Source organism: Odocoileus virginianus, chromosome 15 (genome assembly GCF_023699985.2).
Source record: "Odocoileus virginianus isolate 20LAN1187 ecotype Illinois chromosome 15, Ovbor_1.2, whole genome shotgun sequence".
NCBI classification, from domain to species: domain Eukaryota; kingdom Metazoa; phylum Chordata; class Mammalia; order Artiodactyla; family Cervidae; genus Odocoileus; species Odocoileus virginianus.
The window spans coordinates 51,748,107-51,754,106 of record NC_069688.1 but is presented as its reverse complement, the minus strand read 5'-3'; the positions used below and the strand labels follow the sequence as shown (position 1 = coordinate 51,754,106).

The 6,000-nt window shown below is 46.4% G+C and overlaps 1 pseudogene; it reads right to left on the bottom strand.

Moving 5' to 3' along the window:
- Nucleotides 1-1,264: 1,264 nt before the first annotated feature.
- LOC139038415 (large ribosomal subunit protein uL22-like) lies at nt 1,265-5,211 on the bottom strand (annotated as a pseudogene).
- Nucleotides 5,212-6,000: the final 789 nt, after the last annotated feature.

Here is a 6,000-nt window from a genome sequence, read left to right as displayed (position 1 = left end):
CCTGCTCTCTCTCTGCTCCAGGAGGCGTTTCCACCAGCAGCAGCCTGTCTACAGAGATCTGCGCCACCCATGCAGCTCCGCCCTTCCCTCCACGGTCACCGGTCTAGCCGGGTGGAGATGGGAGTGCCCTTCCTATTTTTGCCAATATCTGGGTTGCCTCAGTGTCCCCTGTCTGCCTTCTCATCCGGGTGCAACCGTGGTGTAAGATTTAAGTTTTCTTTCACTGGTGGGACATAACACAATGACACGCAGACAGAAGGAAGGCAGAACTCTGTGACTGAAGGCTCCACAGTAGAGAAGACATCCAGACAGGACCAGCCGGGGACAGGGTGACGGCAGGTTGGACTGTAGCTTCTGTATGGCAAGCGGGGCGGGGTTCACAAGGTTTTGAGGGCTTCCTGGGGACTGGGTATTTTGAATAACTGCCGACCCAAGGGAAAAAGCACCATGCTGGGTGTTGGGTATCTGGGGCCTCTGGCCTTGGGTAAGTGCATATTATAACACAGGCATGTTAGAACCTGATAAGGCAAGCAGTTTGGGTGGGGGCTTAACAAACTGCCTGCAAAGTTGAACTGAGCGTTTGCAGCCATGTCTTCAAAAGTGGGTCAAGATGGCACTGGTGAAGTATGTTATTATAGGAACCAATTCCCTGCAGTACATTCCCTTTGTGTAGAATGTCTAGTTTGGCTTCTGTTTTCCTGACTGAACTCTGATGGGTACAGCTGCATTTGGTGGCATTCCAAATCTTTAAACATTGATAAACTGAAGAGTATGCCATGCTAACACCACTATTCATCAGAATGTTGTTGTTGTGTTGTTAACCGCAGTATCTACCTCTGATGACTCCCTCTGCCCCTCGTCTCTTTCTCTACTCCATGAGGTTCTTGGAGGCGGAGGTTGGGTCTTAGGCTGTCTCTCTTACAACCCCCAGTCCAGAACCTGAGCAAACCCCAAATGTGTGCTTTAATAAATACATGATTCATTACATGGATCTCAGAGCGTATCAGTCACGCTTTTTGACTTCCGCCTTGGCTGCAGTTCAGGGCTGGAGCCAGCTCCACGCTCTGACCTTCACAGTCCTGACCCCCGACTGGGACAAGATCCAGATTCTTTAATGAATCATCTGGCATCCTACTTATTTGCTTCCACACACTCCTATAAAATTGGCATTGATCACAGCCTCCATGAAGCAATTCTTTGTTATTTGACAGAAACAAGAGACAGCTCTCACTTTTTTTTTTTAACTGTTGTTTATTTGTGTTTAATTTCTGAGAGGAATATGGGGCCTGTCCCTACGGCCAGCTTCAAGGGCCTGCGACCTGGGCAGTACCACAGGGTCCCCCCACTTCAAAGGGCCATGCTTGGGTTAATGTTCCACTGTTGTCATCTTCAAATTCCTAACAACCTTTAAACCAGAGGCCTCACAGTTTCAGTCTGCACCCGACCCACAAGTCAAGGTAGTAGGTCCTGCTTATCTCATTTGTATGTCCCTTAGGCTCATGGCATCAATTTTCCAAGAAAAACGGGTTTAATATTTACAAAAACCTCAGTGGTTCAGAAGCTCCCTCAGGAAAAATAATCTGAGGAGCATGGCATGAGAAGCTTTTCATCTTCTGTTACGTCCCCTAGCTACACTGACACCCATAGAACTTCCTTAGCCCCATCATTCTCCCATCTGCCCCTTTTCCTTCCAAATGTTAAGTCCCAGATTTTGTACTACTTCCTATTTCTAACCTTGGGGCTCACCAGCCCCTAGACCCTTGGGTATCCCGCTTCCATCCTGCCCAAGTTGTCCTCTGTCTCTCTCCTTGGTCAACCCCAACTTATCCTACAATTTGGAGTTTAGCTGTCACCACCTCTGGGAAGTCCTCTCTGGCCTTTCCAAAGCTGAGATCTGAGGTTCTCATAGCACCCTGTGCTAAAGATATCTAAGCACTTATCTTGCTGTTATGTTTTCTATTTACTTCACTGTCTCCCTCATTAAATGATGAGCCCCTTTTAGAGACCATTTCTTGTTCTGAGATGGTGGCCAGGTTCAGTTCCAAGGAGATACTTAATAAGTTCTCGTTCATCAAATGAGTGAATGGGTGAATGGTGTTAGATCTAGGAAAGTACTTTCAAGATTGAAGAAGACATTCCAGAGCGCCCTCTGGCATAGGCATAGGGACCCTCTTTCCAACGCGTCTAGGGAAGGCGCTGAGCCCCCTTTTACATTTCCAGGAGTTAGGTGGTAGCTCTTGGAATTCCTCAGCTTTTTTATTTTTAAATTTTGTTTATTTTTGTCTCCTCTGGGTCTTAGTTGCGGCAAGCAGCAGCTACTCTCCCGTCGCGCTGTGCTTCTCATCGCAGTGGCGTCTCTTGTTGCAGGGCACGGGCTTCAGTAGTTGCGGCACGTGGGCTCACTGGTTGCAACTCCCAGGCTTTGGAGGACAGGCTCAGTAGTTGTGGCCCATGGGCTTAATTGCTATTAGATGTGGGATTTTCCCACACCAGGGATCAGACCCGTGTCTCCTGTATTGGCAGGTGGATTCTTTACCACTGAGCCACCAGGGAAGCCCTGAATTTCTCAGCTTTGAGAGGGCTCCTGAGGTTGCTCCTGGGACAGCTGCTTGCTGAGGTCATGGAGGTAGTTCAAGTGAGACCTTCCCTCCCCCAGAGGACTGTCTGGCTCTATACAACTCCCAGATCAAGTGTCTCTTGCAAACTATTACAGAGAATGGATAAACAAGGTCCTGATGCATAGCACAGGGAATTACATTCAGTATCCTGTGATGAATCACAATGGAAAAGAATAAGAAAAAGAGGGAATCCCTGGAGGTCCAAGGATTAGGACTCAGAGAGTCCACTGCCGTGGGTCTGGGTTCAATCTCTGGTTGGAGAACTAAGACACCACAGGCTACACAACACAGCCAAAACAGTAATACCAATATGAAAAAAAAAATATATATGTATGTGCAACTGACTCACTTTTCTGTACAGCAGAAACACAATACTGTAAATCAACTATGCTTCAACAAAATTAATTAAAAAAAAAAAAAAGTCTCTTGCTTCACCTTTTCTGGTCTGCATTCTATTCACCCTTTACAAGGCCTGACTGTCCCTCTGCTTTCCCAATGCATTTGTTTGCGCCTGTAAGATTACTTGGCACACATTCTGAATAGCATCACAGTGACTTGTGCACCAGGCTAAACAATAAACCTTGCGAGCAGGAGCAGAATGTTCTAATGTTTGTAACCTTTATGTCTTACGCACAGTCACCACTCAGAGTAACGCTAGGTAACTTGGATCTCAAATAGATAGATTGAAATGTAGTTTGTCCTAGAAAAGAAGAAATTTGACAGAAGAAAGAGAGTGGCATTATCTGACAGAAAGAAAAAACTCCTCCTACTCATTGGAAAATACCTGAACTTGGAAGAAGGGGGGCAGGGAAGGATCTAGGGAGAGAAAAACTGGAGAAGGCGACAAGGGAAAGGACCTGGTGATGAAGAGGCTGCAAGTTCTGATGTCCAAGAGGTAAGAAGGGCTTAAAATCTGGAAGTGGAAGCAGGTGGCACAGTGGTAAAGAACATGCCTGTCAATGCAGGAGAGGCAGGAGACCTGGGTTCGATCCCTGGGTGGGGAAGATTCCCTGGAGGAAGAAAAGGCAACCCACTCCAGTATGCTGGCCTGGAGAATTCCACGGACAGCGGAGTCTGGCAGGCTACAGTCCTTGGGACCGCAGAGCTGGACACGACTGAGCAAACACAGTGAAGGCACCGTGGGGACAGTGAAGGATGGAGAGGAGGGATGACGGGTGAATGGCAGGGCAACCAGACCAAGGCCGTGGAGGCCGCTGTCCTTCGCCCTCGCAGAAAAGAAGCAAGCATCTCCCCGGAAGCTGAGGCTTCTGGTAAAACGGAGCAGGGCCCTGTGGCTCTCCACGCTCTACTCCCACGTCCTCAGCCTGCCATTTGTCTGTGGAAAAACTTTAGTCAAAAAATAAGTTTAATCAGAGAAGTGAGAAAATGCAGAAACAAAGGAAAACAGTCAAACTAGACAAAACAATAATAGTTTAGTCGCTAAGCAAAGTCAAGGACCTTCTGGTTCCTCCTCAAGGGCTACAGATAATACTCTGAGCCGTATCGGGGAGCCGTCTTATAGAGACTGAAACCCCCACCAGGCGGACGAGGTCAACTGCGTGATGACCAGGCTCTGGCCACGACATAAGCTGTCACAGTTCCGAGAACTGGCCTCAACGAAATGGGAACAAACCGGCCCTGGGACTGGAGACTCACGGTACTTAAAAACAAGAAGATAGCGCTGAGCAGATCTCTGCGTAATCAATCCCCCCTCACGTCCACCCTGCCACCCCCACTGCAGGCATCCGAAATAAAGCAAACTTTCGTTTCTACTCACCTTGCCTCTTTATTGGCTTTTGAGCAGAGCACTTTTGGTTACACTAGGGATGAAATCAAGGTGACTTGTCTAAATAGCCCTGGTAGGACTGCAATCAGTGTTCCAGTTACATCTGCTACTGTTTGAAAAACAAGTGACTGGGCTGTGACTAATTACCTTGGGAAACCACTGTTTCTCTTTTTGTGGCCAATTCCATTTTCTCTTGCATCCAAATAAATACAATTCCAAAGGCACTGACATAGAGCATTTGCTTCTTTGTTTTAATTTTATTTGCATTTTTTTTTTGCTGCATTCCATAAATGTTTGATTCATCGGTTTCTTCTGGGATACCTTTTTCTTCTGTGCAACCTCCTCTTCCGGTTTAGGAACAAGGTGATCTTCCTCAGTAAGGATCACTTCAATGTGGCAGGGAGAGCTCATGGATGGGTTGATCTGACCATGAGCTCTGTAGGTCCTATGCCACATCTTCGGGGCTTTGTTCACTTGGATGTGCTCAGTGACCAGAGAATCTACATCTCGTCCTTAAGTTCAACATTACCCTCTGCATTTTTGAGCAAGGGCAGGAGAAATCTCAGCACTCTTTTTGGACCACCGGCCCTGCGTCCAGCACCACTCTTTGGCCCGTGCACACCTACCAGCCCCACCATACCAACGGAATGGACACATTGCTTCTTTAAAGTGACATCCTTCAGATTCTTGGTGGCTTTTCAGATATGCATACCTTTAATGGCTGGGGTGGGGGGGGTGGGGGGGTTCACAAGTGTTCTTAAAGTGAACCTGAAGATTTGCATGATTTTGTGGGGTTTCAGGATCAATTTTTAGAGGTCACTTCGGGTTGCTTACCGGAAAAGCTTAAGTGTTCTACTGTTGTTGTTGTTTTTAATTTTTGATGGTGCAGCTCGGCTTCCAGGATTTTAGGCCCCCTACAAGAGATGGAAAATTTGAACTTGATGGTGAAAGTGCAGAGTCCTAATCACTGGACCACAAAGGAATTCCTTGACATCAAGTTTTATTTAATAAACTTCATTTGCAGATGTATGGTTTCTCTCTCCCTGGCTCATTTCTCCAGCTAAGAGTCCTCTACTCTCTCTCTTCTTATCAAAAGCAATTTGGCTAGGGTCTGTAAATTTGAATATTTGAAGATTAAACTCTCAGAAGTACAAAATTCCTTTGAATCAATGAGTCACTTCCTTAATGAACATGAAATTCTGGTGGGGAGGGCAGAGCAGGAGATAACTATGGGAATGTGCTGGGAGTCTGAATTTGGAATGCAGCATTCCCCATTCTTATTCTGTTTCTTCTCAGAGCACTAATGCTTGTCCTAGCACTGGTTAAAAGTGGTTTTGAGCATCATTAAATATTAATGGAAGACTGCGGAGAGAAAAGTATCTCTAATGTGAAAGAAAATAGGAATTTGAAGTGAAAAACAAAGCCCAAACTGAAATTTCTTGTTTGGTGCCTCTGATTAAATGCCACAATTACCTTCTTGTTGTTGTTCAGTAGCTTTGTCATGTCTGACTCTTGGTGACCCCATGGACACTTGCTCTCCTGTCCTTTACATGCCAAGCTCCCCTGTTCTTCACAATCTCCCAGAGTATGCTCAAA